The sequence below is a fragment of the Ambystoma mexicanum genome, chromosome 5q, assembly GCF_040938575.1.
Source record: "Ambystoma mexicanum isolate Mex_15411 chromosome 5q, UKY_AmexF1_1, whole genome shotgun sequence".
NCBI classification, from domain to species: Eukaryota; Metazoa; Chordata; class Amphibia; order Caudata; family Ambystomatidae; genus Ambystoma; species Ambystoma mexicanum.
In genome coordinates this window covers 1,274,389,342-1,274,408,234 of record NC_090933.1, presented here as the reverse complement: position 1 = coordinate 1,274,408,234, position 18,893 = coordinate 1,274,389,342, and the positions used below count along the sequence as shown (strand labels likewise).

The following is an 18,893-nucleotide window of genomic DNA, read 5'->3' as shown; positions in this document are numbered from 1 at the left end:
CTCACCCTCGCTTAGCGGGGATTCCAGAACAGGCCCAACCCCTGCCCTCTTGCTCGCAACTCATACTTACCTGGCAGGGGAGCATCTGTGATCAACAAGGCAGATCTCCCAGGGTGAGGCTCATCCATTGCACATCGGATTTGCTGACCCCTGCGATGTCCCCAAATGCGGGATACTCGACTGCATTATTTCTGGTAGTGGGGGACTGCGTTCGCGCTATCCCCTGATTTATTGGTCAAAGAAAGAAAAAGTTTAGTGTGCAGAGTCAGCTTGTTTACACACGGAGCCCCTGGTCTTGCAGCAGAGTTTCTTAAGTCACGTGTGTGAGTAGGTAGCCTCTGAATGTTGCTGCAGTCCAGAGGGCCAGCATTCACTGGAGGGGTCAAGTGCACAGGCGCCTAACCCCAGACTTGTGCGCCCCATGATATCAGGGGCCCCAGTAGTTCTTGAAGCCGCCCTGCCCCGCCCCGCCCGGGCTCTGTTAACACGGCCAGGCCCTCCAACCTTAAGAAGTCCCATCCAGCTCCTGGGGATTGGGGGGGGGGTTCACTGGCTACCAGCTGCCGCCGGCCCCGTCCGAGCACCGATCGGGCACGATCGGGCGTTGCCTTCACGGCGTTGCCGTGTCCTGCTGGGGAGCACCCCACCCAAGACGCTCTTGTTAAGCGGGGTGGCCTGTCGGCTCAGGAGGGCCATGGGCCCTGGGGGCCGACAGGCCAGTGGGCGCACTGCACCAGGCCTGCTCGCTATCCGACTGGGCCTGCAGGCTGGGGGCCAGGCCGGAATGTATGCAAATCTCGGGCGGAGCAGGGCCTGATGGGAGAAAGGACCTGTGCTGCAATGTGCCTCTTCTGCTGAGCTCTGCCTGCCGGAGCTTCCCCCTGAACGTGGGACAGGCAGCCCTGCAGGCGCTCGGGGCTTCCGGGAGGGCTGGGGCTGGGTCAGGGCCTGCCTTCTCACCCTCGCTTAGCGGGGATTCCAGAACAGGCCCAACCCCTGCCCTCTTGCTCGCAACTCATACTTACCTGGCAGGGGAGCATCTGTGATCAACAAGGCAGATCTCCCAGGGTGAGGCTCATCCATTGCACATCGGATTTGCTGACCCCTGCGATGTCCCCAAATGCGGGATACTCGACTGCATTATTTCTGGTAGTGGGGGACTGCGTTCGCGCTATCCCCTGATTTATTGGTCAAAGAAAGAAAAAGTTTAGTGTGCAGAGTCAGCTTGTTTACACACGGAGCCCCTGGTCTTGCAGCAGAGTTTCTTAAGTCACGTGTGTGAGTAGGTAGCCTCTGAATGTTGCTGCAGTCCAGAGGGCCAGCATTCACTGGAGGGGTCAAGTGCACAGGCGCCTAACCCCAGACTTGTGCGCCCCATGATATCAGGGGCCCCAGTAGTTCTTGAAGCCGCCCTGCCCCGCCCCGCCCGGGCTCTGTTAACACGGCCAGGCCCTCCAACCTTAAGAAGTCCCATCCAGCTCCTGGGGATTGGGGGGGGGGTTCACTGGCTACCAGCTGCCGCCGGCCCCGTCCGAGCACCGATCGGGCACGATCGGGCGTTGCCGTGTCCTGCTGGGGAGCACCCCACCCAAGACGCTCTTGTTAAGCGGGGTGGCCTGTCGGCTCAGGAGGGCCATGGGCCCTGGGGGCCGACAGGCCAGTGGGCGCACTGCACCAGGCCTGCTCGCTATCCGACTGGGCCTGCAGGCTGGCGGCCAGGCCGGAATTTATGCAAATCTCGTGCGGAGCAGGGCCTGATGGGAGAAAGGACCTGTGCTGCAATGTGCCTCTTCTGCTGAGCTCTGCCTGCCGGAGCTTCCCCCTGAACGTGGGACAGGCAGCTCTGCAGGCGCTCGGGGCTTCCGGGAGGGCTGGGGCTGGGTCAGGGCCTGCCTTCTCACCCTCGCTTAGCGGGGATTCCAGAACAGGCCCAACCCCTGCCCTCTTGCTCGCAACTCATACTTACCTGGCAGGGGAGCATCTGTGATCAACAAGGCAGATCTCCCAGGGTGAGGCTCATCCATTGCACATCGGATTTGCTGACCCCTGCGATGTCCCCAAATGCGGGATACTCGACTGCATTATTTCTGGTAGTGGGGGACTGCGTTCGCGCTATCCCCTGATTTATTGGTCAAAGAAAGAAAAAGTTTAGTGTGCAGAGTCAGCTTGTTTACACACGGAGCCCCTGGTCTTGCAGCAGAGTTTCTTAAGTCACGTGTGTGAGTAGGTAGCCTCTGAATGTTGCTGCAGTCCAGAGGGCCAGCATTCACTGGAGGGGTCAAGTGCACAGGCGCCTAACCCCAGACTTGTGCGCCCCATGATATCAGGGGCCCCAGTAGTTCTTGAAGCCGCCCTGCCCCGCCCCGCCCGGGCTCTGTTATCACGGCCAGGCCCTCCAACCTTAAGAAGTCCCATCCAGCTCCTGGGGATTGGGGATTGGGGGGGGGGGGGTTCACTGGCTACCAGCTGCCGCCGGCCCCGTCCGAGCACCGATCGGGCACGATCGGGCGTTGCCTTCACGGCGTTGCCGTGTCCTGCTGGGGAGCACCCCACCCAAGACGCTCTTGTTAAGCGGGGTGGCCTGTCGGCTCAGGAGGGCCATGGGCCCTGGGGGCCGACAGGCCAGTGGGCGCACTGCACCAGGCCTGCTCGCTATCCGACTGGGCCTGCAGGCTGGCGGCCAGGCCGGAATTTATGCAAATCTCGTGCGGAGCAGGGCCTGATGGGAGAAAGGACCTGTGCTGCAATGTGCCTCTTCTGCTGAGCTCTGCCTGCCGGAGCTTCCCCCTGAACGTGGGACAGGCAGCTCTGCAGGCGCTCGGGGCTTCCGGGAGGGCTAGGGCTGGGTCAGGGCCTGCCTTCTCACCCTCGCTTAGCGGGGATTCCAGAACAGGCCCAACCCCTGCCCTCTTGCTCGCAACTCATACTTACCTGGCAGGGGAGCATCTGTGATCAACAAGGCAGATCTCCCAGGGTGAGGCTCATCCATTGCACATCGGATTTGCTGACCCCTGCGATGTCCCCAAATGCGGGATACTCGACTGCATTATTTCTGGTAGTGGGGGACTGCGTTCGCGCTATCCCCTGATTTATTGGTCAAAGAAAGAAAAAGTTTAGTGTGCAGAGTCAGCTTGTTTACACACGGAGCCCCTGGTCTTGCAGCAGAGTTTCTTAAGTCACGTGTGTGAGTAGGTAGCCTCTGAATGTTGCTGCAGTCCAGAGGGCCAGCATTCACTGGAGGGGTCAAGTGCACAGGCGCCTAACCCCAGACTTGTGCGCCCCATGATATCAGGGGCCCCAGTAGTTCTTGAAGCCGCCCTGCCCCGCCCCGCCCGGGCTCTGTTATCACGGCCAGGCCCTCCAACCTTAAGAAGTCCCATCCAGCTCCTGGGGATTGGGGATTGGGGGGGGGGGGGTTCACTGGCTACCAGCTGCCGCCGGCCCCGTCCGAGCACCGATCGGGCACGATCGGGCGTTGCCTTCACGGCGTTGCCGTGTCCTGCTGGGGAGCACCCCACCCAAGACGCTCTTGTTAAGCGGGGTGGCCTGTCGGCTCAGGAGGGCCATGGGCCCTGGGGGCCGACAGGCCAGTGGGCGCACTGCACCAGGCCTGCTCGCTATCCGACTGGGCCTGCAGGCTGGCGGCCAGGCCGGAATTTATGCAAATCTCGTGCGGAGCAGGGCCTGATGGGAGAAAGGACCTGTGCTGCAATGTGCCTCTTCTGCTGAGCTCTGCCTGCCGGAGCTTCCCCCTGAACGTGGGACAGGCAGCCCTGCAGGCGCTCGGGGCTTCCGGGAGGGCTGGGGCTGGGTCAGGGCCTGCCTTCTCACCCTCGCTTAGCGGGGATTCCAGAACAGGCCCAACCCCTGCCCTCTTGCTCGCAACTCATACTTACCTGGCAGGGGAGCATCTGTGATCAACAAGGCAGATCTCCCAGGGTGAGGCTCATCCATTGCACATCGGATTTGCTGACCCCTGCGATGTCCCCAAATGCGGGATACTCGACTGCATTATTTCTGGTAGTGGGGGACTGCGTTCGCGCTATCCCCTGATTTATTGGTCAAAGAAAGAAAAAGTTTAGTGTGCAGAGTCAGCTTGTTTACACACGGAGCCCCTGGTCTTGCAGCAGAGTTTCTTAAGTCACGTGTGTGAGTAGGTAGCCTCTGAATGTTGCTGCAGTCCAGAGGGCCAGCATTCACTGGAGGGGTCAAGTGCACAGGCGCCTAACCCCAGACTTGTGCGCCCCATGATATCAGGGGCCCCAGTAGTTCTTGAAGCCGCCCTGCCCCGCCCCGCCCGGGCTCTGTTATCACGGCCAGGCCCTCCAACCTTAAGAAGTCCCATCCAGCTCCTGGGGATTGGGGATTGGGGGGGGGGGGGGGGGGGGTTCACTGGCTACCAGCTGCCGCCGGCCCCGTCCGAGCACCGATCGGGCACGATCGGGCGTTGCCGTGTCCTGCTGGGGAGCACCCCACCCAAGACGCTCTTGTTAAGCGGGGTGGCCTGTCGGCTCAGGAGGGCCATGGGCCCTGGGGGCCGACAGGCCAGTGGGCGCACTGCACCAGGCCTGCTCGCTATCCGACTGGGCCTGCAGGCTGGCGGCCAGGCCGGAATTTATGCAAATCTCGTGCGGAGCAGGGCCTGATGGGAGAAAGGACCTGTGCTGCAATGTGCCTCTTCTGCTGAGCTCTGCCTGCCGGAGCTTCCCCCTGAACGTGGGACAGGCAGCTCTGCAGGCGCTCGGGGCTTCCGGGAGGGCTGGGGCTGGGTCAGGGCCTGCCTTCTCACCCTCGCTTAGCGGGGATTCCAGAACAGGCCCAACCCCTGCCCTCTTGCTCGCAACTCATACTTACCTGGCAGGGGAGCATCTGTGATCAACAAGGCAGATCTCCCAGGGTGAGGCTCATCCATTGCACATCGGATTTGCTGACCCCTGCGATGTCCCCAAATGCGGGATACTCGACTGCATTATTTCTGGTAGTGGGGGACTGCGTTCGCGCTATCCCCTGATTTATTGGTCAAAGAAAGAAAAAGTTTAGTGTGCAGAGTCAGCTTGTTTACACACGGAGCCCCTGGTCTTGCAGCAGAGTTTCTTAAGTCACGTGTGTGAGTAGGTAGCCTCTGAATGTTGCTGCAGTCCAGAGGGCCAGCATTCACTGGAGGGGTCAAGTGCACAGGCGCCTAACCCCAGACTTGTGCGCCCCATGATATCAGGGGCCCCAGTAGTTCTTGAAGCCGCCCTGCCCCGCCCCGCCCGGGCTCTGTTATCACGGCCAGGCCCTCCAACCTTAAGAAGTCCCATCCAGCTCCTGGGGATTGGGGATTGGGGGGGGGGGGGTTCACTGGCTACCAGCTGCCGCCGGCCCCGTCCGAGCACCGATCGGGCACGATCGGGCGTTGCCTTCACGGCGTTGCCGTGTCCTGCTGGGGAGCACCCCACCCAAGACGCTCTTGTTAAGCGGGGTGGCCTGTCGGCTCAGGAGGGCCATGGGCCCTGGGGGCCGACAGGCCAGTGGGCGCACTGCACCAGGCCTGCTCGCTATCCGACTGGGCCTGCAGGCTGGCGGCCAGGCCGGAATTTATGCAAATCTCGTGCGGAGCAGGGCCTGATGGGAGAAAGGACCTGTGCTGCAATGTGCCTCTTCTGCTGAGCTCTGCCTGCCGGAGCTTCCCCCTGAACGTGGGACAGGCAGCCCTGCAGGCGCTCGGGGCTTCCGGGAGGGCTGGGGCTGGGTCAGGGCCTGCCTTCTCACCCTCGCTTAGCGGGGATTCCAGAACAGGCCCAACCCCTGCCCTCTTGCTCGCAACTCATACTTACCTGGCAGGGGAGCATCTGTGATCAACAAGGCAGATCTCCCAGGGTGAGGCTCATCCATTGCACATCGGATTTGCTGACCCCTGCGATGTCCCCAAATGCGGGATACTCGACTGCATTATTTCTGGTAGTGGGGGACTGCGTTCGCGCTATCCCCTGATTTATTGGTCAAAGAAAGAAAAAGTTTAGTGTGCAGAGTCAGCTTGTTTACACACGGAGCCCCTGGTCTTGCAGCAGAGTTTCTTAAGTCACGTGTGTGAGTAGGTAGCCTCTGAATGTTGCTGCAGTCCAGAGGGCCAGCATTCACTGGAGGGGTCAAGTGCACAGGCGCCTAACCCCAGACTTGTGCGCCCCATGATATCAGGGGCCCCAGTAGTTCTTGAAGCCGCCCTGCCCCGCCCCGCCCGGGCTCTGTTATCACGGCCAGGCCCTCCAACCTTAAGAAGTCCCATCCAGCTCCTGGGGATTGGGGATTGGGGGGGGGGGGGGGGGGGGTTCACTGGCTACCAGCTGCCGCCGGCCCCGTCCGAGCACCGATCGGGCACGATCGGGCGTTGCCGTGTCCTGCTGGGGAGCACCCCACCCAAGACGCTCTTGTTAAGCGGGGTGGCCTGTCGGCTCAGGAGGGCCATGGGCCCTGGGGGCCGACAGGCCAGTGGGCGCACTGCACCAGGCCTGCTCGCTATCCGACTGGGCCTGCAGGCTGGCGGCCAGGCCGGAATTTATGCAAATCTCGTGCGGAGCAGGGCCTGATGGGAGAAAGGACCTGTGCTGCAATGTGCCTCTTCTGCTGAGCTCTGCCTGCCGGAGCTTCCCCCTGAACGTGGGACAGGCAGCTCTGCAGGCGCTCGGGGCTTCCGGGAGGGCTGGGGCTGGGTCAGGGCCTGCCTTCTCACCCTCGCTTAGCGGGGATTCCAGAACAGGCCCAACCCCTGCCCTCTTGCTCGCAACTCATACTTACCTGGCAGGGGAGCATCTGTGATCAACAAGGCAGATCTCCCAGGGTGAGGCTCATCCATTGCACATCGGATTTGCTGACCCCTGCGATGTCCCCAAATGCGGGATACTCGACTGCATTATTTCTGGTAGTGGGGGACTGCGTTCGCGCTATCCCCTGATTTATTGGTCAAAGAAAGAAAAAGTTTAGTGTGCAGAGTCAGCTTGTTTACACACGGAGCCCCTGGTCTTGCAGCAGAGTTTCTTAAGTCACGTGTGTGAGTAGGTAGCCTCTGAATGTTGCTGCAGTCCAGAGGGCCAGCATTCACTGGAGGGGTCAAGTGCACAGGCGCCTAACCCCAGACTTGTGCGCCCCATGATATCAGGGGCCCCAGTAGTTCTTGAAGCCGCCCTGCCCCGCCCCGCCCGGGCTCTGTTATCACGGCCAGGCCCTCCAACCTTAAGAAGTCCCATCCAGCTCCTGGGGATTGGGGATTGGGGGGGGGGGGTTCACTGGCTACCAGCTGCCGCCGGCCCCGTCCGAGCACCGATCGGGCACGATCGGGCGTCGCCTTCACGGCGTTGCCGTGTCCTGCTGGGGAGCACCCCACCCAAGACGCTCTTGTTAAGCGGGGTGGCCTGTCGGCTCAGGAGGGCCATGGGCCCTGGGGGCCGACAGGCCAGTGGGCGCACTGCACCAGGCCTGCTCGCTATCCGACTGGGCCTGCAGGCTGGCGGCCAGGCCGGAATTTATGCAAATCTCGTGCGGAGCAGGGCCTGATGGGAGAAAGGACCTGTGCTGCAATGTGCCTCTTCTGCTGAGCTCTGCCTGCCGGAGCTTCCCCCTGAACGTGGGACAGGCAGCTCTGCAGGCGCTCGGGGCTTCCGGGAGGGCTAGGGCTGGGTCAGGGCCTGCCTTCTCACCCTCGCTTAGCGGGGATTCCAGAACAGGCCCAACCCCTGCCCTCTTGCTCGCAACTCATACTTACCTGGCAGGGGAGCATCTGTGATCAACAAGGCAGATCTCCCAGGGTGAGGCTCATCCATTGCACATCGGATTTGCTGACCCCTGCGATGTCCCCAAATGCGGGATACTCGACTGCATTATTTCTGGTAGTGGGGGACTGCGTTCGCGCTATCCCCTGATTTATTGGTCAAAGAAAGAAAAAGTTTAGTGTGCAGAGTCAGCTTGTTTACACACGGAGCCCCTGGTCTTGCAGCAGAGTTTCTTAAGTCACGTGTGTGAGTAGGTAGCCTCTGAATGTTGCTGCAGTCCAGAGGGCCAGCATTCACTGGAGGGGTCAAGTGCACAGGCGCCTAACCCCAGACTTGTGCGCCCCATGATATCAGGGGCCCCAGTAGTTCTTGAAGCCGCCCTGCCCCGCCCCGCCCGGGCTCTGTTAACACGGCCAGGCCCTCCAACCTTAAGAAGTCCCATCCAGCTCCTGGGGATTGGGGGGGGGGTTCACTGGCTACCAGCTGCCGCCGGCCCCGTCCGAGCACCGATCGGGCACGATCGGGCGTTGCCTTCACGGCGTTGCCGTGTCCTGCTGGGGAGCACCCCACCCAAGACGCTCTTGTTAAGCGGGGTGGCCTGTCGGCTCAGGAGGGCCATGGGCCCTGGGGGCCGACAGGCCAGTGGGCGCACTGCACCAGGCCTGCTCGCTATCCGACTGGGCCTGCAGGCTGGGGGCCAGGCCGGAATGTATGCAAATCTCGGGCGGAGCAGGGCCTGATGGGAGAAAGGACCTGTGCTGCAATGTGCCTCTTCTGCTGAGCTCTGCCTGCCGGAGCTTCCCCCTGAACGTGGGACAGGCAGCCCTGCAGGCGCTCGGGGCTTCCGGGAGGGCTGGGGCTGGGTCAGGGCCTGCCTTCTCACCCTCGCTTAGCGGGGATTCCAGAACAGGCCCAACCCCTGCCCTCTTGCTCGCAACTCATACTTACCTGGCAGGGGAGCATCTGTGATCAACAAGGCAGATCTCCCAGGGTGAGGCTCATCCATTGCACATCGGATTTGCTGACCCCTGCGATGTCCCCAAATGCGGGATACTCGACTGCATTATTTCTGGTAGTGGGGGACTGCGTTCGCGCTATCCCCTGATTTATTGGTCAAAGAAAGAAAAAGTTTAGTGTGCAGAGTCAGCTTGTTTACACACGGAGCCCCTGGTCTTGCAGCAGAGTTTCTTAAGTCACGTGTGTGAGTAGGTAGCCTCTGAATGTTGCTGCAGTCCAGAGGGCCAGCATTCACTGGAGGGGTCAAGTGCACAGGCGCCTAACCCCAGACTTGTGCGCCCCATGATATCAGGGGCCCCAGTAGTTCTTGAAGCCGCCCTGCCCCGCCCCGCCCGGGCTCTGTTAACACGGCCAGGCCCTCCAACCTTAAGAAGTCCCATCCAGCTCCTGGGGATTGGGGGGGGGGTTCACTGGCTACCAGCTGCCGCCGGCCCCGTCCGAGCACCGATCGGGCACGATCGGGCGTTGCCGTGTCCTGCTGGGGAGCACCCCACCCAAGACGCTCTTGTTAAGCGGGGTGGCCTGTCGGCTCAGGAGGGCCATGGGCCCTGGGGGCCGACAGGCCAGTGGGCGCACTGCACCAGGCCTGCTCGCTATCCGACTGGGCCTGCAGGCTGGCGGCCAGGCCGGAATTTATGCAAATCTCGTGCGGAGCAGGGCCTGATGGGAGAAAGGACCTGTGCTGCAATGTGCCTCTTCTGCTGAGCTCTGCCTGCCGGAGCTTCCCCCTGAACGTGGGACAGGCAGCTCTGCAGGCGCTCGGGGCTTCCGGGAGGGCTGGGGCTGGGTCAGGGCCTGCCTTCTCACCCTCGCTTAGCGGGGATTCCAGAACAGGCCCAACCCCTGCCCTCTTGCTCGCAACTCATACTTACCTGGCAGGGGAGCATCTGTGATCAACAAGGCAGATCTCCCAGGGTGAGGCTCATCCATTGCACATCGGATTTGCTGACCCCTGCGATGTCCCCAAATGCGGGATACTCGACTGCATTATTTCTGGTAGTGGGGGACTGCGTTCGCGCTATCCCCTGATTTATTGGTCAAAGAAAGAAAAAGTTTAGTGTGCAGAGTCAGCTTGTTTACACACGGAGCCCCTGGTCTTGCAGCAGAGTTTCTTAAGTCACGTGTGTGAGTAGGTAGCCTCTGAATGTTGCTGCAGTCCAGAGGGCCAGCATTCACTGGAGGGGTCAAGTGCACAGGCGCCTAACCCCAGACTTGTGCGCCCCATGATATCAGGGGCCCCAGTAGTTCTTGAAGCCGCCCTGCCCCGCCCCGCCCGGGCTCTGTTATCACGGCCAGGCCCTCCAACCTTAAGAAGTCCCATCCAGCTCCTGGGGATTGGGGATTGGGGGGGGGGGGGTTCACTGGCTACCAGCTGCCGCCGGCCCCGTCCGAGCACCGATCGGGCACGATCGGGCGTTGCCTTCACGGCGTTGCCGTGTCCTGCTGGGGAGCACCCCACCCAAGACGCTCTTGTTAAGCGGGGTGGCCTGTCGGCTCAGGAGGGCCATGGGCCCTGGGGGCCGACAGGCCAGTGGGCGCACTGCACCAGGCCTGCTCGCTATCCGACTGGGCCTGCAGGCTGGCGGCCAGGCCGGAATTTATGCAAATCTCGTGCGGAGCAGGGCCTGATGGGAGAAAGGACCTGTGCTGCAATGTGCCTCTTCTGCTGAGCTCTGCCTGCCGGAGCTTCCCCCTGAACGTGGGACAGGCAGCTCTGCAGGCGCTCGGGGCTTCCGGGAGGGCTAGGGCTGGGTCAGGGCCTGCCTTCTCACCCTCGCTTAGCGGGGATTCCAGAACAGGCCCAACCCCTGCCCTCTTGCTCGCAACTCATACTTACCTGGCAGGGGAGCATCTGTGATCAACAAGGCAGATCTCCCAGGGTGAGGCTCATCCATTGCACATCGGATTTGCTGACCCCTGCGATGTCCCCAAATGCGGGATACTCGACTGCATTATTTCTGGTAGTGGGGGACTGCGTTCGCGCTATCCCCTGATTTATTGGTCAAAGAAAGAAAAAGTTTAGTGTGCAGAGTCAGCTTGTTTACACACGGAGCCCCTGGTCTTGCAGCAGAGTTTCTTAAGTCACGTGTGTGAGTAGGTAGCCTCTGAATGTTGCTGCAGTCCAGAGGGCCAGCATTCACTGGAGGGGTCAAGTGCACAGGCGCCTAACCCCAGACTTGTGCGCCCCATGATATCAGGGGCCCCAGTAGTTCTTGAAGCCGCCCTGCCCCGCCCCGCCCGGGCTCTGTTAACACGGCCAGGCCCTCCAACCTTAAGAAGTCCCATCCAGCTCCTGGGGATTGGGGGGGGGGTTCACTGGCTACCAGCTGCCGCCGGCCCCGTCCGAGCACCGATCGGGCACGATCGGGCGTTGCCTTCACGGCGTTGCCGTGTCCTGCTGGGGAGCACCCCACCCAAGACGCTCTTGTTAAGCGGGGTGGCCTGTCGGCTCAGGAGGGCCATGGGCCCTGGGGGCCGACAGGCCAGTGGGCGCACTGCACCAGGCCTGCTCGCTATCCGACTGGGCCTGCAGGCTGGCGGCCAGGCCGGAATTTATGCAAATCTCGTGCGGAGCAGGGCCTGATGGGAGAAAGGACCTGTGCTGCAATGTGCCTCTTCTGCTGAGCTCTGCCTGCCGGAGCTTCCCCCTGAACGTGGGACAGGCAGCCCTGCAGGCGCTCGGGGCTTCCGGGAGGGCTGGGGCTGGGTCAGGGCCTGCCTTCTCACCCTCGCTTAGCGGGGATTCCAGAACAGGCCCAACCCCTGCCCTCTTGCTCGCAACTCATACTTACCTGGCAGGGGAGCATCTGTGATCAACAAGGCAGATCTCCCAGGGTGAGGCTCATCCATTGCACATCGGATTTGCTGACCCCTGCGATGTCCCCAAATGCGGGATACTCGACTGCATTATTTCTGGTAGTGGGGGACTGCGTTCGCGCTATCCCCTGATTTATTGGTCAAAGAAAGAAAAAGTTTAGTGTGCAGAGTCAGCTTGTTTACACACGGAGCCCCTGGTCTTGCAGCAGAGTTTCTTAAGTCACGTGTGTGAGTAGGTAGCCTCTGAATGTTGCTGCAGTCCAGAGGGCCAGCATTCACTGGAGGGGTCAAGTGCACAGGCGCCTAACCCCAGACTTGTGCGCCCCATGATATCAGGGGCCCCAGTAGTTCTTGAAGCCGCCCTGCCCCGCCCCGCCCGGGCTCTGTTATCACGGCCAGGCCCTCCAACCTTAAGAAGTCCCATCCAGCTCCTGGGGATTGGGGGGGGGGGGGGGGGTTCACTGGCTACCAGCTGCCGCCGGCCCCGTCCGAGCACCGATCGGGCACGATCGGGCGTTGCCGTGTCCTGCTGGGGAGCACCCCACCCAAGACGCTCTTGTTAAGCGGGGTGGCCTGTCGGCTCAGGAGGGCCATGGGCCCTGGGGGCCGACAGGCCAGTGGGCGCACTGCACCAGGCCTGCTCGCTATCCGACTGGGCCTGCAGGCTGGCGGCCAGGCCGGAATTTATGCAAATCTCGTGCGGAGCAGGGCCTGATGGGAGAAAGGACCTGTGCTGCAATGTGCCTCTTCTGCTGAGCTCTGCCTGCCGGAGCTTCCCCCTGAACGTGGGACAGGCAGCTCTGCAGGCGCTCGGGGCTTCCGGGAGGGCTGGGGCTGGGTCAGGGCCTGCCTTCTCACCCTCGCTTAGCGGGGATTCCAGAACAGGCCCAACCCCTGCCCTCTTGCTCGCAACTCATACTTACCTGGCAGGGGAGCATCTGTGATCAACAAGGCAGATCTCCCAGGGTGAGGCTCATCCATTGCACATCGGATTTGCTGACCCCTGCGATGTCCCCAAATGCGGGATACTCGACTGCATTATTTCTGGTAGTGGGGGACTGCGTTCGCGCTATCCCCTGATTTATTGGTCAAAGAAAGAAAAAGTTTAGTGTGCAGAGTCAGCTTGTTTACACACGGAGCCCCTGGTCTTGCAGCAGAGTTTCTTAAGTCACGTGTGTGAGTAGGTAGCCTCTGAATGTTGCTGCAGTCCAGAGGGCCAGCATTCACTGGAGGGGTCAAGTGCACAGGCGCCTAACCCCAGACTTGTGCGCCCCATGATATCAGGGGCCCCAGTAGTTCTTGAAGCCGCCCTGCCCCGCCCCGCCCGGGCTCTGTTATCACGGCCAGGCCCTCCAACCTTAAGAAGTCCCATCCAGCTCCTGGGGATTGGGGATTGGGGGGGGGGGGTTCACTGGCTACCAGCTGCCGCCGGCCCCGTCCGAGCACCGATCGGGCACGATCGGGCGTCGCCTTCACGGCGTTGCCGTGTCCTGCTGGGGAGCACCCCACCCAAGACGCTCTTGTTAAGCGGGGTGGCCTGTCGGCTCAGGAGGGCCATGGGCCCTGGGGGCCGACAGGCCAGTGGGCGCACTGCACCAGGCCTGCTCGCTATCCGACTGGGCCTGCAGGCTGGCGGCCAGGCCGGAATTTATGCAAATCTCGTGCGGAGCAGGGCCTGATGGGAGAAAGGACCTGTGCTGCAATGTGCCTCTTCTGCTGAGCTCTGCCTGCCGGAGCTTCCCCCTGAACGTGGGACAGGCAGCTCTGCAGGCGCTCGGGGCTTCCGGGAGGGCTAGGGCTGGGTCAGGGCCTGCCTTCTCACCCTCGCTTAGCGGGGATTCCAGAACAGGCCCAACCCCTGCCCTCTTGCTCGCAACTCATACTTACCTGGCAGGGGAGCATCTGTGATCAACAAGGCAGATCTCCCAGGGTGAGGCTCATCCATTGCACATCGGATTTGCTGACCCCTGCGATGTCCCCAAATGCGGGATACTCGACTGCATTATTTCTGGTAGTGGGGGACTGCGTTCGCGCTATCCCCTGATTTATTGGTCAAAGAAAGAAAAAGTTTAGTGTGCAGAGTCAGCTTGTTTACACACGGAGCCCCTGGTCTTGCAGCAGAGTTTCTTAAGTCACGTGTGTGAGTAGGTAGCCTCTGAATGTTGCTGCAGTCCAGAGGGCCAGCATTCACTGGAGGGGTCAAGTGCACAGGCGCCTAACCCCAGACTTGTGCGCCCCATGATATCAGGGGCCCCAGTAGTTCTTGAAGCCGCCCTGCCCCGCCCCGCCCGGGCTCTGTTAACACGGCCAGGCCCTCCAACCTTAAGAAGTCCCATCCAGCTCCTGGGGATTGGGGGGGGGGTTCACTGGCTACCAGCTGCCGCCGGCCCCGTCCGAGCACCGATCGGGCACGATCGGGCGTTGCCTTCACGGCGTTGCCGTGTCCTGCTGGGGAGCACCCCACCCAAGACGCTCTTGTTAAGCGGGGTGGCCTGTCGGCTCAGGAGGGCCATGGGCCCTGGGGGCCGACAGGCCAGTGGGCGCACTGCACCAGGCCTGCTCGCTATCCGACTGGGCCTGCAGGCTGGGGGCCAGGCCGGAATGTATGCAAATCTCGGGCGGAGCAGGGCCTGATGGGAGAAAGGACCTGTGCTGCAATGTGCCTCTTCTGCTGAGCTCTGCCTGCCGGAGCTTCCCCCTGAACGTGGGACAGGCAGCCCTGCAGGCGCTCGGGGCTTCCGGGAGGGCTGGGGCTGGGTCAGGGCCTGCCTTCTCACCCTCGCTTAGCGGGGATTCCAGAACAGGCCCAACCCCTGCCCTCTTGCTCGCAACTCATACTTACCTGGCAGGGGAGCATCTGTGATCAACAAGGCAGATCTCCCAGGGTGAGGCTCATCCATTGCACATCGGATTTGCTGACCCCTGCGATGTCCCCAAATGCGGGATACTCGACTGCATTATTTCTGGTAGTGGGGGACTGCGTTCGCGCTATCCCCTGATTTATTGGTCAAAGAAAGAAAAAGTTTAGTGTGCAGAGTCAGCTTGTTTACACACGGAGCCCCTGGTCTTGCAGCAGAGTTTCTTAAGTCACGTGTGTGAGTAGGTAGCCTCTGAATGTTGCTGCAGTCCAGAGGGCCAGCATTCACTGGAGGGGTCAAGTGCACAGGCGCCTAACCCCAGACTTGTGCGCCCCATGATATCAGGGGCCCCAGTAGTTCTTGAAGCCGCCCTGCCCCGCCCCGCCCGGGCTCTGTTAACACGGCCAGGCCCTCCAACCTTAAGAAGTCCCATCCAGCTCCTGGGGATTGGGGGGGGGGTTCACTGGCTACCAGCTGCCGCCGGCCCCGTCCGAGCACCGATCGGGCACGATCGGGCGTTGCCGTGTCCTGCTGGGGAGCACCCCACCCAAGACGCTCTTGTTAAGCGGGGTGGCCTGTCGGCTCAGGAGGGCCATGGGCCCTGGGGGCCGACAGGCCAGTGGGCGCACTGCACCAGGCCTGCTCGCTATCCGACTGGGCCTGCAGGCTGGCGGCCAGGCCGGAATTTATGCAAATCTCGTGCGGAGCAGGGCCTGATGGGAGAAAGGACCTGTGCTGCAATGTGCCTCTTCTGCTGAGCTCTGCCTGCCGGAGCTTCCCCCTGAACGTGGGACAGGCAGCTCTGCAGGCGCTCGGGGCTTCCGGGAGGGCTGGGGCTGGGTCAGGGCCTGCCTTCTCACCCTCGCTTAGCGGGGATTCCAGAACAGGCCCAACCCCTGCCCTCTTGCTCGCAACTCATACTTACCTGGCAGGGGAGCATCTGTGATCAACAAGGCAGATCTCCCAGGGTGAGGCTCATCCATTGCACATCGGATTTGCTGACCCCTGCGATGTCCCCAAATGCGGGATACTCGACTGCATTATTTCTGGTAGTGGGGGACTGCGTTCGCGCTATCCCCTGATTTATTGGTCAAAGAAAGAAAAAGTTTAGTGTGCAGAGTCAGCTTGTTTACACACGGAGCCCCTGGTCTTGCAGCAGAGTTTCTTAAGTCACGTGTGTGAGTAGGTAGCCTCTGAATGTTGCTGCAGTCCAGAGGGCCAGCATTCACTGGAGGGGTCAAGTGCACAGGCGCCTAACCCCAGACTTGTGCGCCCCATGATATCAGGGGCCCCAGTAGTTCTTGAAGCCGCCCTGCCCCGCCCCGCCCGGGCTCTGTTATCACGGCCAGGCCCTCCAACCTTAAGAAGTCCCATCCAGCTCCTGGGGATTGGGGATTGGGGGGGGGGGGGTTCACTGGCTACCAGCTGCCGCCGGCCCCGTCCGAGCACCGATCGGGCACGATCGGGCGTTGCCTTCACGGCGTTGCCGTGTCCTGCTGGGGAGCACCCCACCCAAGACGCTCTTGTTAAGCGGGGTGGCCTGTCGGCTCAGGAGGGCCATGGGCCCTGGGGGCCGACAGGCCAGTGGGCGCACTGCACCAGGCCTGCTCGCTATCCGACTGGGCCTGCAGGCTGGCGGCCAGGCCGGAATTTATGCAAATCTCGTGCGGAGCAGGGCCTGATGGGAGAAAGGACCTGTGCTGCAATGTGCCTCTTCTGCTGAGCTCTGCCTGCCGGAGCTTCCCCCTGAACGTGGGACAGGCAGCTCTGCAGGCGCTCGGGGCTTCCGGGAGGGCTAGGGCTGGGTCAGGGCCTGCCTTCTCACCCTCGCTTAGCGGGGATTCCAGAACAGGCCCAACCCCTGCCCTCTTGCTCGCAACTCATACTTACCTGGCAGGGGAGCATCTGTGATCAACAAGGCAGATCTCCCAGGGTGAGGCTCATCCATTGCACATCGGATTTGCTGACCCCTGCGATGTCCCCAAATGCGGGATACTCGACTGCATTATTTCTGGTAGTGGGGGACTGCGTTCGCGCTATCCCCTGATTTATTGGTCAAAGAAAGAAAAAGTTTAGTGTGCAGAGTCAGCTTGTTTACACACGGAGCCCCTGGTCTTGCAGCAGAGTTTCTTAAGTCACGTGTGTGAGTAGGTAGCCTCTGAATGTTGCTGCAGTCCAGAGGGCCAGCATTCACTGGAGGGGTCAAGTGCACAGGCGCCTAACCCCAGACTTGTGCGCCCCATGATATCAGGGGCCCCAGTAGTTCTTGAAGCCGCCCTGCCCCGCCCCGCCCGGGCTCTGTTATCACGGCCAGGCCCTCCAACCTTAAGAAGTCCCATCCAGCTCCTGGGGATTGGGGATTGGGGGGGGGGGGGTTCACTGGCTACCAGCTGCCGCCGGCCCCGTCCGAGCACCGATCGGGCACGATCGGGCGTTGCCTTCACGGCGTTGCCGTGTCCTGCTGGGGAGCACCCCACCCAAGACGCTCTTGTTAAGCGGGGTGGCCTGTCGGCTCAGGAGGGCCATGGGCCCTGGGGGCCGACAGGCCAGTGGGCGCACTGCACCAGGCCTGCTCGCTATCCGACTGGGCCTGCAGGCTGGCGGCCAGGCCGGAATTTATGCAAATCTCGTGCGGAGCAGGGCCTGATGGGAGAAAGGACCTGTGCTGCAATGTGCCTCTTCTGCTGAGCTCTGCCTGCCGGAGCTTCCCCCTGAACGTGGGACAGGCAGCCCTGCAGGCGCTCGGGGCTTCCGGGAGGGCTGGGGCTGGGTCAGGGCCTGCCTTCTCACCCTCGCTTAGCGGGGATTCCAGAACAGGCCCAACCCCTGCCCTCTTGCTCGCAACTCATACTTACCTGGCAGGGGAGCATCTGTGATCAACAAGGCAGATCTCCCAGGGTGAGGCTCATCCATTGCACATCGGATTTGCTGACCCCTGCGATGTCCCCAAATGCGGGATACTCGACTGCATTATTTCTGGTAGTGGGGGACTGCGTTCGCGCTATCCCCTGATTTATTGGTCAAAGAAAGAAAAAGTTTAGTGTGCAGAGTCAGCTTGTTTACACACGGAGCCCCTGGTCTTGCAGCAGAGTTTCTTAAGTCACGTGTGTGAGTAGGTAGCCTCTGAATGTTGCTGCAGTCCAGAGGGCCAGCATTCACTGGAGGGGTCAAGTGCACAGGCGCCTAACCCCAGACTTGTGCGCCCCATGATATCAGGGGCCCCAGTAGTTCTTGAAGCCGCCCTGCCCCGCCCCGCCCGGGCTCTGTTATCACGGCCAGGCCCTCCAACCTTAAGAAGTCCCATCCAGCTCCTGGGGATTGGGGATTGGGGGGGGGGGGGGGGGGGGTTCACTGGCTACCAGCTGCCGCCGGCCCCGTCCGAGCACCGATCGGGCACGATCGGGCGTTGCCGTGTCCTGCTGGGGAGCACCCCACCCAAGACGCTCTTGTTAAGCGGGGTGGCCTGTCGGCTCAGGAGGGCCATGGGCCCTGGGGGCCGACAGGCCAGTGGGCGCACTGCACCAGGCCTGCTCGCTATCCGACTGGGCCTGCAGGCTGGCGGCCAGGCCGGAATTTATGCAAATCTCGTGCGGAGCAGGGCCTGATGGGAGAAAGGACCTGTGCTGCAATGTGCCTCTTCTGCTGAGCTCTGCCTGCCGGAGCTTCCCCCTGAACGTGGGACAGGCAGCTCTGCAGGCGCTCGGGGCTTCCGGGAGGGCTGGGGCTGGGTCAGGGCCTGCCTTCTCACCCTCGCTTAGCGGGGATTCCAGAACAGGCCCAACCCCTGCCCTCTTGCTCGCAACTCATACTTACCTGGCAGGGGAGCATCTGTGATCAACAAGGCAGATCTCCCAGGGTGAGGCTCATCCATTGCACATCGGATTTGCTGACCCCTGCGATGTCCCCAAATGCGGGATACTCGACTGCATTATTTCTGGTAGTGGGGGACTGCGTTCGCGCTATCCCCTGATTTATTGGTCAAAGAAAGAAAAAGTTTAGTGTGCAGAGTCAGCTTGTTTACACACGGAGCCCCTGGTCTTGCAGCAGAGTTTCTTAAGTCACGTGTGTGAGTAGGTAGCCTCTGAATGTTGCTGCAGTCCAGAGGGCCAGCATTCACTGGAGGGGTCAAGTGCACAGGCGCCTAACCCCAGACTTGTGCGCCCCATGATATCAGGGGCCCCAGTAGTTCTTGAAGCCGCCCTGCCCCGCCCCGCCCGGGCTCTGTTATCACGGCCAGGCCCTCCAACCTTAAGAAGTCCCATCCAGCTCCTGGGGATTGGGGATTGGGGGGGGGGGGGTTCACTGGCTACCAGCTGCCGCCGGCCCCGTCCGAGCACCGATCGGGCACGATCGGGCGTTGCCTTCACGGCGTTGCCGTGTCCTGCTGGGGAGCACCCCACCCAAGACGCTCTTGTTAAGCGGGGTGGCCTGTCGGCTCAGGAGGGCCATGGGC

At 61.7% G+C, this 18,893-nt stretch overlaps 20 non-coding genes across 20 annotated transcripts; all 20 read left to right on the top strand.

Moving 5' to 3' along the window:
• Positions 1-62: 62 nt before the first annotated feature.
• On the top strand, positions 63-226 carry LOC138498822 (U1 spliceosomal RNA). Its single transcript, XR_011278923.1, has one exon. It is a non-coding gene; the product is annotated as a U1 spliceosomal RNA (small nuclear RNA).
• A 791-nt stretch (positions 227-1,017) lies between these two features.
• Positions 1,018-1,181, top strand: LOC138498821 (U1 spliceosomal RNA). Its single transcript, XR_011278922.1, has one exon. It is a non-coding gene; the product is annotated as a U1 spliceosomal RNA (small nuclear RNA).
• Positions 1,182-1,958: 777 nt separating this feature from the next.
• Positions 1,959-2,122, top strand: LOC138498819 (U1 spliceosomal RNA). The gene has a single exon (XR_011278921.1). It is a non-coding gene; the product is annotated as a U1 spliceosomal RNA (small nuclear RNA).
• An 801-nt stretch (positions 2,123-2,923) lies between these two features.
• Positions 2,924-3,087, top strand: LOC138498818 (U1 spliceosomal RNA). Its single transcript, XR_011278920.1, has one exon. It is a non-coding gene; the product is annotated as a U1 spliceosomal RNA (small nuclear RNA).
• Positions 3,088-3,888: 801 nt separating this feature from the next.
• Positions 3,889-4,052, top strand: LOC138498817 (U1 spliceosomal RNA). The gene has a single exon (XR_011278919.1). It is a non-coding gene; the product is annotated as a U1 spliceosomal RNA (small nuclear RNA).
• Positions 4,053-4,846: 794 nt separating this feature from the next.
• On the top strand, positions 4,847-5,010 carry LOC138498816 (U1 spliceosomal RNA). The gene has a single exon (XR_011278918.1). It is a non-coding gene; the product is annotated as a U1 spliceosomal RNA (small nuclear RNA).
• An 801-nt stretch (positions 5,011-5,811) lies between these two features.
• On the top strand, positions 5,812-5,975 carry LOC138498815 (U1 spliceosomal RNA). The gene has a single exon (XR_011278917.1). It is a non-coding gene; the product is annotated as a U1 spliceosomal RNA (small nuclear RNA).
• Positions 5,976-6,769: 794 nt separating this feature from the next.
• On the top strand, positions 6,770-6,933 carry LOC138498814 (U1 spliceosomal RNA). Its single transcript, XR_011278916.1, has one exon. It is a non-coding gene; the product is annotated as a U1 spliceosomal RNA (small nuclear RNA).
• An 800-nt stretch (positions 6,934-7,733) lies between these two features.
• LOC138498813 (U1 spliceosomal RNA) lies at positions 7,734-7,897 on the top strand. Its single transcript, XR_011278915.1, has one exon. It is a non-coding gene; the product is annotated as a U1 spliceosomal RNA (small nuclear RNA).
• A 791-nt stretch (positions 7,898-8,688) lies between these two features.
• On the top strand, positions 8,689-8,852 carry LOC138498812 (U1 spliceosomal RNA). The gene has a single exon (XR_011278914.1). It is a non-coding gene; the product is annotated as a U1 spliceosomal RNA (small nuclear RNA).
• A 777-nt stretch (positions 8,853-9,629) lies between these two features.
• LOC138498811 (U1 spliceosomal RNA) lies at positions 9,630-9,793 on the top strand. The gene has a single exon (XR_011278913.1). It is a non-coding gene; the product is annotated as a U1 spliceosomal RNA (small nuclear RNA).
• An 801-nt stretch (positions 9,794-10,594) lies between these two features.
• LOC138498810 (U1 spliceosomal RNA) lies at positions 10,595-10,758 on the top strand. The gene has a single exon (XR_011278912.1). It is a non-coding gene; the product is annotated as a U1 spliceosomal RNA (small nuclear RNA).
• Positions 10,759-11,549: 791 nt separating this feature from the next.
• LOC138498808 (U1 spliceosomal RNA) lies at positions 11,550-11,713 on the top strand. The gene has a single exon (XR_011278911.1). It is a non-coding gene; the product is annotated as a U1 spliceosomal RNA (small nuclear RNA).
• Positions 11,714-12,497: 784 nt separating this feature from the next.
• LOC138498807 (U1 spliceosomal RNA) lies at positions 12,498-12,661 on the top strand. Its single transcript, XR_011278910.1, has one exon. It is a non-coding gene; the product is annotated as a U1 spliceosomal RNA (small nuclear RNA).
• An 800-nt stretch (positions 12,662-13,461) lies between these two features.
• Positions 13,462-13,625, top strand: LOC138498806 (U1 spliceosomal RNA). Its single transcript, XR_011278909.1, has one exon. It is a non-coding gene; the product is annotated as a U1 spliceosomal RNA (small nuclear RNA).
• A 791-nt stretch (positions 13,626-14,416) lies between these two features.
• Positions 14,417-14,580, top strand: LOC138498805 (U1 spliceosomal RNA). The gene has a single exon (XR_011278908.1). It is a non-coding gene; the product is annotated as a U1 spliceosomal RNA (small nuclear RNA).
• Positions 14,581-15,357: 777 nt separating this feature from the next.
• LOC138498804 (U1 spliceosomal RNA) lies at positions 15,358-15,521 on the top strand. Its single transcript, XR_011278907.1, has one exon. It is a non-coding gene; the product is annotated as a U1 spliceosomal RNA (small nuclear RNA).
• An 801-nt stretch (positions 15,522-16,322) lies between these two features.
• On the top strand, positions 16,323-16,486 carry LOC138498803 (U1 spliceosomal RNA). Its single transcript, XR_011278906.1, has one exon. It is a non-coding gene; the product is annotated as a U1 spliceosomal RNA (small nuclear RNA).
• Positions 16,487-17,287: 801 nt separating this feature from the next.
• LOC138498801 (U1 spliceosomal RNA) lies at positions 17,288-17,451 on the top strand. Its single transcript, XR_011278905.1, has one exon. It is a non-coding gene; the product is annotated as a U1 spliceosomal RNA (small nuclear RNA).
• Positions 17,452-18,245: 794 nt separating this feature from the next.
• LOC138498800 (U1 spliceosomal RNA) lies at positions 18,246-18,409 on the top strand. The gene has a single exon (XR_011278904.1). It is a non-coding gene; the product is annotated as a U1 spliceosomal RNA (small nuclear RNA).
• Positions 18,410-18,893: the final 484 nt, after the last annotated feature.